The sequence below is a fragment of the Danio rerio genome, chromosome 4, assembly GCF_049306965.1.
Source record: "Danio rerio strain Tuebingen ecotype United States chromosome 4, GRCz12tu, whole genome shotgun sequence".
Taxonomy (NCBI): domain Eukaryota; kingdom Metazoa; phylum Chordata; class Actinopteri; order Cypriniformes; family Danionidae; genus Danio; species Danio rerio.
In genome coordinates this window covers 26,015,946-26,027,500 of record NC_133179.1, presented here as the reverse complement: position 1 = coordinate 26,027,500, position 11,555 = coordinate 26,015,946, and the positions used below count along the sequence as shown (strand labels likewise).

Below are 11,555 nucleotides of genomic sequence, written 5' to 3'. Positions count from 1 at the left end.
AATAATAATAAGCTATATTAATTTTACTGCATGAATATTACAAAAATACGAATTATTAAGTGAATAAATAAATGTTTATTTAGAAAGTTAATACATATTAAATTAGTCTCTCTGTAATTTTAATGTATGGAAAAGGGCAGTGTGAACATTCTGCCAAGACGCTTCTGTAATAATAACAGCAGCAACAACAATAATCCATGAATATGAAAAGCAAAAACTACAATAAATAAATGCATAAATAAATGTTTATTTCTATTTTAAATAAGTTCCTAACTTCATTGTGTGAAGCTGACATTTAACATTTTAACATATTGCTAAATTACTCATTTTGGATTTTTTTTTTTGTAATCATCATTATCATCATCATCATCATCATCATCATCATCATCATCATGTTGTTCAAAAGTTACAGACCCCTCGCATGCACACCTAAATAACATTAACTTTTTAAAAATATTGTAGAACATAATGTTACTGTTTCTAAAATTTGCTATTGGGATTCTTTTGAAAACACACACATTCACATGTTGTTTAGCAGTCCTCCCTCAATGGAAGTTTGATGGGTATTCACATTTGATCAGCCTGATAAATACACACACACATACACGCGTACACCACCTACAGGCACAATCAGAGAGCTGGAGTTTGCCACTATTGTTCCATGATGAGTCATTTCCCTCAATGTCAACCATATCAATATGACTAATTCTAATCACATCTTTGCTTTTTACAACCACATTCAGAGAGTCTGTGCTTGCTTAAATGCATGTTTTGTTTTTTATTTCTAGATTTGAAATGAAGGTTTTTTTTGCATTTTTTCATTACATTTAGTCATTTAGTAGATGCTTTTGTACAAAGTGACTTACAATTGAGGACGCATTTATACAAGAACAGGCAATACACAGAAGAATTGCTAATCCTACAAAGGAACTGTTACTGATGGCTCAGAGTAGAGGAAGGAGTTTAAGTAAAATGTCTGGTGCATATAGAAGGAAGAGTGTTTCTACAGGTGGTTTGTCAAGCCCACTCACCTGTGTGAGGCACACAACATAAATGTACAATGTTGTTATTATAGAACAATGTTTATGGTTATTATTAGATGTAAAGCTGACATTCAAACCAGTATAGATATTGGCAGCATTATGTTACAGGATTAGTTTTCCAATTGACACTTGAGGTACAGTTATTATACATATTACATATTATGCATATTAAAATAAATAATATTATTATATGTTATATTATAATTATTATTATTATATTATTTTCAGCTGGCTTTAATTATCGGATAGGATTTGAATGGGATTAAAATGCCATGTTTCATGTTCATTATAGAGGTAGGAATGTCCGTGTTTTGCAAATGGCATTGCACAAGACCACATGTTCAAGATATATAAATTTAAATTTGATTAAATGTATTTTAACATAACTAAGCACTCCGGAAAGTAAAGTCAAATACAGTTGTTTGGTAGTTCATGTTCACCAAAATGTACCAAAAAAAAAATGCATTTTGGAAAAAAGAAAATCAGCAATCATATGGAGTCAATCTAGGGCCATATATACTTTCAAAATAAAAAAAAGTATTGAGCAAAAAAAATGTTAAAATTTTCAAAAAAACAAAAAGCGAAAATAAATTTAAGAAATAATAAAAATAAATTGCTAACAAAAATAAAAAAAGTTCAAAGTTTTAAGAAAAAAATGCAAACAAAAGATGAACTGCAAAAAAAAATCAAGCAGTGTAAAAAAAAATTGCAATAAAAAAAGATATATATTTGCAAAACATTTTATAGCATTGCCTTTGCAAAACCCACTCAGTCAATTACGATGCTCATTTTGATTTGTTTTTTTAATGAACTGTGAGTTTGGGATGCTGTTTTCACTTTGCAGTTCATGTTTCACTTTGTGGCCCTGATTTAAAAAGGGGACCGAGTAAAGGGAACTTGAGCATTTACGGCAGGCCCTTTTGTAGAGCCAATTTTGTAATATATAATAATTATTTTTATACTGTTTTCTTTTCTTTTTTTTTCAAATTTTTTTGCACTGCTTGATTTTTATTTGCAGTTCTATTTTGTTAGCTAAAATAATTTCTATTTCTCAAAAAATAATTTTTGCTTTGCAATACTTAAAGATTTGCATTTTTTTCTCAATAGTTAATTTTTTATTTGCAAAACTTTCTTTTATTTTGCAAGTATATATGGCCCTAGATTGACTCATACAACCACAGACGTTCGCATTCAGTTCGCATTCACGGGATTTCTCATATGAGTCAGCTGAAAAGCAGTAAATAATTTGCTCTGGATTTTTTTTTTTTTTTACAGAAGTTACTGTAAGTGAAAAGAAGGCAGACATGGCAAATTTAAAAGGGTTAAATTCACAATGCACAGGGGTTGGACAATGAAACTTAAACACTAGCTAATTTAGATTTGGAGGTTTTATGGCTAAATTTGACCAGCCTGGTGGCCAATTTTCAAATCAATAGGCAGAGTAATAGTACAGTTTTGCTTAGAATATTACAATGCACACAACAATGAGTGACGTAAATTAAAAAGAGAACAAATTGTTGGTGCACATCTCGCTGGCACATCTGTGACCAAGACAGCGAGTCTTTGTGATATATCAAAGAGCAACCGCATCCAGGATAATGTCAGCATACCACCAAGAAGGATGAACCACATCCAACAGGAGTAACTTTGAAAGCAAGAGGAAACTGCCTAAAAGTGATGTCCAGGTGCTAACCCGAATTGTATCCAAAAAAACTTAAAACCACAGCTGCCCAACTCGTAGCAGAATTAAATGTGAACCTCAACTTTCCTATTTCCAGGTTTTGTCGGGAGATCCACAGGGTCAATATACATGGTCAGGTTGCTATAACCAAAACTTTAGTCACTCGTGCTAATGCCAAATGTCAGTTTCAATGATACCAGCAACAAAAATCTTGGGCTGTGGAGAATGTAAAGCATGTATTATTCTCTGAGTCCACCTTCATTGTCTTTCCCATATCTGTGAGAGTTTGGTGTGGAGAATCCTCAAAAAAAGTGTACCACCCAGACTGTTTCAGGCTGAATATCATGCCATTGCCTGGCCTCAATACTTGTGCTAGAAGGCCGTTTGCACTGCCAAGGACTACCGAACCATTCTGGAGGACCATGTGCACCCAATGGTTTAAACATTGTATCTATAAATCCTAATATGTTGCCTAAAACCAGGTTACTCTGTTTCATTGTCCAACCCCTGCACATCTGAGAAACCGAAACTTCTCTAATGTTTCCCAGTAAAACTAGTCTTGTCTGAATAAGACTTTTTTAACACATAGATTGATATATGTTTACTTTAGCAGGGGTAGACTTTAGCAATCTTTGGTGCATACTGTGCCAGTACTGACAGTTCAGAATTGCAAAAAAATTGTCTTGTGTTTGTTTTCCTGATAGTTGCTAGCATGTAGCTTTTTTGTTGATTTTTAAAAAAAACATTTTTGGTATCTAAATTTTTAAGGGAATTGTTCATCCCCAAATTAAAATTACTCATCATCATGTGGCTTTAAACCTTTAGAGTTTTTTTTTTTTTTTTTTTGTTCAGTTGGACACAAAAGGAGATATTTCGAAAAATGCTGGTTACTGGTATCCATTGATTTCCTTTGTAGAAAAAAATATTTAAGATTTCAGCTACAAGCAATTTGGCTGTCTGCTTAACATTGAAATATCAGCCATTCATTTATATATTGGCTACTGCACTTACATCGAATTGGTAAGGGTTATAATCTCATTAATACATGTTTTAGTTTGTTAAAAGTGCATAGGCTGAGTGATAAATATTGATGGTTTGCACTGTCACTGACTTTCTTTTTTTTTTTTTTTTTTCATTTTACTAGTTATTTTATTTTCAAGATCTGAGATGAACTATCTGCTGCTGCTTTCAGTATGGTTATAAATGACACATGAAATGGCATTTAAACTCATTGGTAACATTTAACAAATAATAAAGCACATAATCTGTACATAAGGGGATCAATTTTATGGTTGTGGAAATAGAAACTATTACTCAAATAGAAATTTTGCACAGATGTGACAAATCTACTTTTTTATGAAAAAGATCCCTTTTATAGCATGTTGTGGCATAATAAGTGTACCAACCAACATTTTAAAAAAAAATTGTGTTCAACACTCTGAAAAGAATAATTGGGTTTCACATAATCAATGTGTGTTGGGACAACATGAAGGAAATTAAGTTAACATTAGTTTTTATAAATTTAATTGGAATAAACAAAGCAATAAAGTTGTTCCCCAAAAAACTCAGGAATTGTGTTTCAGCTCAATTTAAAGAAGTTTGAACAAACAGCAAACATAATTATTTAAATAGGTTTTAAAGAAAATGGTGAACTTTGTCCTTTTTGGTTGAATTATCATTTAAGGGCCCTTTGCTGTTAATTTCCATACAAATAGTAAATTTGTTGTGGCTTATTCCAGGAGTAAATTATTAGAGGAATGCCTGAAGAGCAAATTATTTTGCAGCCAGAAATGAATCTACTTTTCTTTTATCAATCAAATTTGCATTAAATGCACTTGCCTGAGCGCTGAATATTTTTGTCTGCAAATTTATAAGTTTGTGACTCCAAAAGCGTTAAAACAGAAGTCCAAATATAAAAGTTTTTAAAAAATTGTATTCATCACTATTTTCTTTGTGATATTAGTTTCTAAGTCCTGTTTGATTCAGACAAAAATAATTATATAGAGTAATTATATTGATGTTACAGGTTTCATGAACTAAAGTAAGTTTATTCAAATGTAAAAGAATATGCTTATCAGAAACTTGAAAAAGTTGAAAAAACGAATCAACTTTTTAATAAAAAGAAGGCTTCTTGAATGCATAATGAGAACTAATAAGCTATATTGGAATAGTCCAGATGACAGTCACAACTAATATAAAACGTCCCATACATTCAAATTTTCATCATAAAATGTATAAGTATAATAATTTCCACCAGACAACAATATGATCCAATTCAATGAAAGGAAAAAAAAACATTAATAAAGCATTGAAATAAGCATTTAACACGTCACCATTATTCTCAGAAAACATATTTATAAAAGTACCATTGACTTGAACATTTTCTTGAATGTTGGTAACAACCAAAGAAATTAATATACGCAAAGAAAACTATACAAATTAGTTTACAAATTAAGTTCTGCATAATAAAATGAAATGACACAAGGAAAACGTATCAAACACATGAAGAAAGGGAGGTGTAGAAAGCCAGTGAAAGCCCAGACAGCAGCCAAAATCTCTCAGCAGTTATTCAGAAACCCTCTGCCCTTCCTTATTGGAAATTAATGTTAGCTGCTTCAGTCCAACATCTACATTATAAGGATGATGAAGATGAAACCAGAGTGGACATTTTAGCAAGACGATAATCCAAAACACAGCTAAAGATACTCTGAAATACTTTCAAGAAAATAAAATCAAGCTGTTGAATCACCTGACTTGAATCTAATAGAAAATACAAATTAAAGATCAGATTTGGTAGACAATAGAAGCATCAGGATTTTGACACTTGAAGTCTGTGAAAAAAACAAACTCAGATCTAAACAATGCATGTGATTTTATTCTCCACATGAGAGGTGTCTTTAAGCTGCCATCACCAACAAAAAGTCTTTTATAAAGTAAAATGTTTCAGTAGTTGTCATTTCATTGTTATTATGCTTAACAAATTTTTCTATTTCTTTGTTTTTGTTTTGTTTTATTTTTATGTTTGTGTCGTTTGTATTTCTACCAAAATTTGGTTCAATTCCATGTAAGCAGCTCCTTTAGAAATGTTATTCAAAGAAAGAAAAAAAAAACGTTACATGTTCAATACTTATTTTCCCCGCTGTAATTTCTGAGAAATTGTACCATGTTGCAGGGTGGCAATTTAGTATTTAAATTTGGTTTTAAAAGGTTACCAAAGGTTTTTAGAGGACATAAATGATCAGATAAAGATAAATGGGGCAAGCAGCATATTATATAACAAATAATTTTTATAGTATATTAGTAGATTTTTGAATCACAAATACACTTCAATGAACATGCATTATACACAGACATCACCTTTTTTGGAAAGGACACTATAATATATAACTGTAGGTTAATTATGTTAATATACTGAACTGAATATATGAAAACATACAAAAATCATTTCAAGAATTCATATAAATGAATCATAAATGTATCAGGCTTTTGTTTACATACAGGTCTTAGCATAATTGACTACACCACATTTTGAAAATGAATATCCATTTTTCAGTGAATATGGGTAATATATATATTGGTGGATTTGAACATTAACATTTATTAAGCAGATATATTTATGTTAGTCACGGAACATCTTCAGAAATGGTAAGACAATACATTTAAATTCATGCAAAATATTGCAAAAAAAATTTTTTTTAAATGTATAAATATTGTAGTTTCTCCTGATTTTTGCTATTTTTGAAAATTGTATGTAATATTTTTTCCTTACATATACATTTGGGCTACAAATTTTGAACCAATATTGAAACTTAATTTCCAAGATTAGCTCCAGAATTGGCTCCAGTACTGACAAAACAAATGTATATGCACAAATAAAATATTATAAAGCATCCTTAAATGCTAGATTTTGGAATGTGTACTCGTATAAACTGAGCACTGTAGCTAAAATACTATATTAGTGTGTTGAAAAAAATCATATTGGAGTTTTTATTGTTTACTTATTTATTTTTTATTAACAAGAACCAGCATTTGAAGTGTGTACAACAAACGTACTTCAAGTTCCTTAGCAAGAAGGATGAATTAAAAAATAATAATAATAATAATAAAATAAAATTAAATAAAAATAAAACAGAGGAGAGGTGATTATCAAGTTACACATAAATATATTACACACATTTTCCAATTTTAGTTATTAACATGAGTTATTAAATGCACTTTAACTACAGGAAATTCATATAGGCAAACATGTTTTGTGCAAAAATGTTAAAGGAGGAGCAAATATTAACTGTTTTAATTGCTTTTCTATTTTAATCTTTTTTTTAGCACCCCGAAGAGGGATTTGCTTTTGGCAAACTTGGATTTATGTATGTTAATTTATGTGAAATTTACATAATAATAAAATGAGGTTCATAATGAAACTAGCATCTTTAAAAAAGTGATCCATATTGGAATAACCATTAACAACAACAACAACAACAAAAATGACAAAATGCTAAGCACTCATGGAAGTACATTTTAAAGCAGGTGTGTACAGTGTGAGTCTGTACAAGTTTGTGTTGTATTGCATCTTTCATCTCCACTGCGGTAACAAAAGTAGGGTGGAAAAAGTCATCCTTGAAGAGCTGTATCTTGATTTCCGATAGCATGCAAAAGTGTGCAAATCTAAAAGGAAGCTTATTTCAAAAGGAAAAACAGCAGCCAACAATTTAAACTAGCCCCTGTCACCCCCCCGAAGGTCGAACGTGACCCAGTTTCAGGTGTGTTAGTATGAGCATGAGCTTTTGTGGTTAACCGATGCAAGCAGCTTTTCTTTTTTTTACACCAGTAGTGCTCATGTGCTGCCATGTTCTGATATTATCTACAGACTCATACTCATAATCATACACATTTAACGACACAAATCTGACAGAATAGCCATGTCAGCAATGCTGTGCCACGAAGAAACCCACTTCACAGGTTTCATGGCATGAGAAAACCTTTTAACTGCAGAGTGTTTAATATTCTGTAATGCAAATAATGTTCAAATTAAATTTCCCACACTATTTGATGTTTGAGGATGACTTAGTGGATGAAAAAAAAACTGTGGCTGACTGTACAAGCACCTGCTATAACGTACAGTAAGTTCGAGTAACGACATCATTCACCGCTTTAAGCCTGAAGCTCTTTTTTAACATGAACATGCTGTTATGAAAACTATTTATTTATTTATTTATTTATTTATTTTTTATTGTTGCTTTCACTTATTATATTTATATAATAAAAGTTTTTATAATCTACACCCCCCTCAACTGATACACTGTTGCTATTATACTCCTATTTTTTATTTTTTTATTTATTTTATTAATTAATTTAAGGTTGCTATTACTCTTTTTATTTATTTATTTATTGATTTTAGCTTGCTATTACTCTTCTCATTTATTTCTTTTTATTTATTAAAGGTTGCTATTACTCTTACTTTATGTATTTATTAATGTAAGATTGCTACTTCTCTTTTGTTTATTTATTTAATTATTTATTTATTTATTTTAGGTTACTATTACTCTATTTGTTTACATATATTTAAGGTTGCTATTACTCCTATTTATTTATTTATTTATTCATTCATTCATTCATTTTGGGTTGATATTAACCCTATTTTATTCATTTAAATAACAGTGTAATGTTGCTATTATTCATTTATTTATTTAATGTTGCTATTATTCTAATTTTATTTAATTATTTATTTATGTATATTTATTAATTTAATTAAGGTTGCCATTACTCCTATTTAATTTAATTTATTTATTTAATTATGTAAGATTGCTATTACTTTTATTTATTTAATTATTTATTTATTTTAGGTTACTATTACTCTATTTGTTTACATATTTAAGGTTGCTATTACTCCTAATATTTATTTATTTACTTTATTTATTTATTTAATTATGTATTTATTTAATGTTGCTATTACTCCTATTTATTTATTTATTTATTTAAGGTTGATATTAACCCTATTTTATTCATTTAAAAAAACAATGTAAGGTTGCTATTACTCATTTATTTTTATTTATTTAATGTTGCTATTACTCTAATTTTATTTAATTATTTATTTATGTATATTTATTTAAGGTTGCCATTACTCCTATTTTATTTATTTATTTATTTAATAATGTAAGGTTGCTATTACTCTTATTTATTCAATTATTTATTTATTTTAGGCTGCTAGTACTCTTTTTACTTTATTTATTTATTTAAGGTTGCTATTACTCTTTAATTATTGATTTATTTATTTAAAGTTGTTATTATTTATTTATTTATTTATTTTATTAATTAATTTAAGGTTGCTATTACTCTTTTTATTTGTTTATTTATTTATTTAAGGTTGCTAGTACTTCAATTTTGTTTTTATTTATGTATTTATTTATTTAAGGTTGCCATTACTTCTTTTTTATGTATGTTTTTATTTAAGGTTGCTATTACTCCTATTTTATGAATATAAATTATAAAGTTGAACAATGCTGAATACCACAAGCCTGTGACTGCCCCTCTACCATGGTTGACCATGTTTTTACTGTTTCAAATAATGACTGTCAATGTCATTTACAGAATGACTGTTTTAAATAATGTTTTACACACACAGCAAAAAAAAAAAAAAAAAAAAAAAAAAAAACTACTACACTTGATCTTGGTTTTATTGTAAAAAATCTAACTAAGAAAAGAACACAGGAAGGACATAATGAACCAACTAACTAACTAACTAACTAACTAACTAACTAACTAACTAACTAACTAACTAAATAAGGAAGGAACAAACACAGACAGGACAGAATGAACAAACAAACATAGGAAGGATAGAACGAAGGAATGAAGAATTATAGAAAGATAACTGAATGCACTAAAGAATTTTACGTTTATACATCCCTGCATAAACTGCATGCAAATGCATCAGCTTTTCAAAGTGTAATACTTACTACTCTTGAGTACTTTAAAAAGGTCTTTTTACTCATAATTTGAGTAATATTTACAACAGATACTTTTACTCTACTTACTGTACACGACATTTTTGGGCAAGTACTGGTACATTTATTTGATTTTTCAGTACTCTTTCCACCACTGGTATATCAATTATGGTTCTTTATACTCTACACTGACCTGCTCACTCAGTTAACTCTGCATGCACACATGTTGCACACCTGGCTACACATGACTGTCTTTTATTATTTTTTTCAAATCTGTTTTTTGTTTTATTAGTTTTACATTTATATTTGCTTTAATGTCATCTGTGTACCTCTTTGCATGATAAAACATCTGAAATTCCATTTTAATTCCTGAATATCTGAATTCGGTTTAAAAACACTGTAGGTAGTGAACAAGATACGCAATTGATTAGGTATAATAAAATAAACAAATTGATATTTACACATTATATTTCTTATTGGAAAACATGCTGCTATACCTAATTATTTAGAAAAAAACACACATACATATTATTCATAGAATTGTAAATCCTTAATGAATAATACAGTGAAGACATCCACATGTAGTTTGTAGGACAACTTAGGATTTTTTTTATCTCTTGAGATTTTTGTCCTCAGGAGATATTTTGGTAAACTAGAAGATTAAAGCAAAACTAATTTGTCTCCCACATATTTTAATTGCCATCTATTAGAAGGTATTACAATACCATTTATGCCTTTTTCTTTTCTCTCTGGGTATGCTTTCTTAAAATGCTACTTTACATTTCTCTGTGAAACACCCAGCATTTCCATTATGGAGAGACGCATCACTGGCCCTCAGCATACCTTTGAAATGATGTTGCCTGGCAACCGTGAGAAATGGCAGTCGAACAAATAGGTTCACAGTTGGACTCAATAGAAAACACTTAATGGTCATAATGTCAAGCTTTATGAAATATGAAAAGTCATTTATTGTAATATATATAGTATGATAAATGATTATATTGTTCTCACTCACTTCTGTTCTCCTGATGGTTGGTCTAATGTCTATTATAGAGGTGGCAATGTGTGGGTTTCTAACATGTGTAACACACTGCGCAAAGATCATTTCTGGTAATGAACCATGAAGCTTTAAGATAAATATATCTTAAGCGTCTAGACCCAGTTTGTATGTTTAAAGATGGTGTTATTAATAACTGAAACATAGATTTAAAAAGTTGAATGTTAAACAGAAGGTTTTTATTTTATTTAATGTTTTTGCATTATAGTATTGCTGAGCACATTTCACCTGACATTTTAATGCCAATATAATGTTAAAATAATAGAAATAAATAAACTAAAAACTAAAATGGACACATATGCTGTAAAAAAACAAAACAAGCAAAACACAACAAAACAAAAAAAAATAAATTACAAGAAAAAGTCTGGACACCTAAGCTGTGAAAACAAAACAAAACATTTTAAATAAAAGTCTTGACACCTTTGCTGTAAAAACCAATAAAAAAGAAAACTATTTGTATATACAGTTAAAGTCAGAATTATTACCCCCCCCCCCTGAATTATTATCTCCCTTGATTTTTTTCCCCCCAATTTCTGTTTAACAGAGAAAAGATTTTTTTAAAACACTTTTCTAAAAATAATTGTTTTAATAACTATTTTTTTTAATAACTCAGGTTGTTTTATAATTATGGTTTGTTCTTTAGACTATTGAAAAAATATAGCTTAAAGGGGCTAATAATTTTGACCTTAAAACGGTTCTTAAAAAATGTAAAACTGAAAATTAAAGAAAAAATGATAAATAATAATAATAATTTAAAAAATCTTAATAATTTCCCAAATGATGTTTAACAGAACAGGGAAATTTTCAAAACATAAAGAAGCCTAGAGTCATTTTGT

General features: G+C 29.1%; 1 protein-coding gene across 6 annotated transcripts in view; it reads left to right on the top strand.

Moving 5' to 3' along the window:
* The window catches only part of tmem110l (transmembrane protein 110, like), a 220,690-nt gene that overhangs the window by 97,218 nt on the left and 111,917 nt on the right, over nucleotides 1–11,555 (top strand). The gene's annotated exons all lie outside the window — the stretch shown is intronic.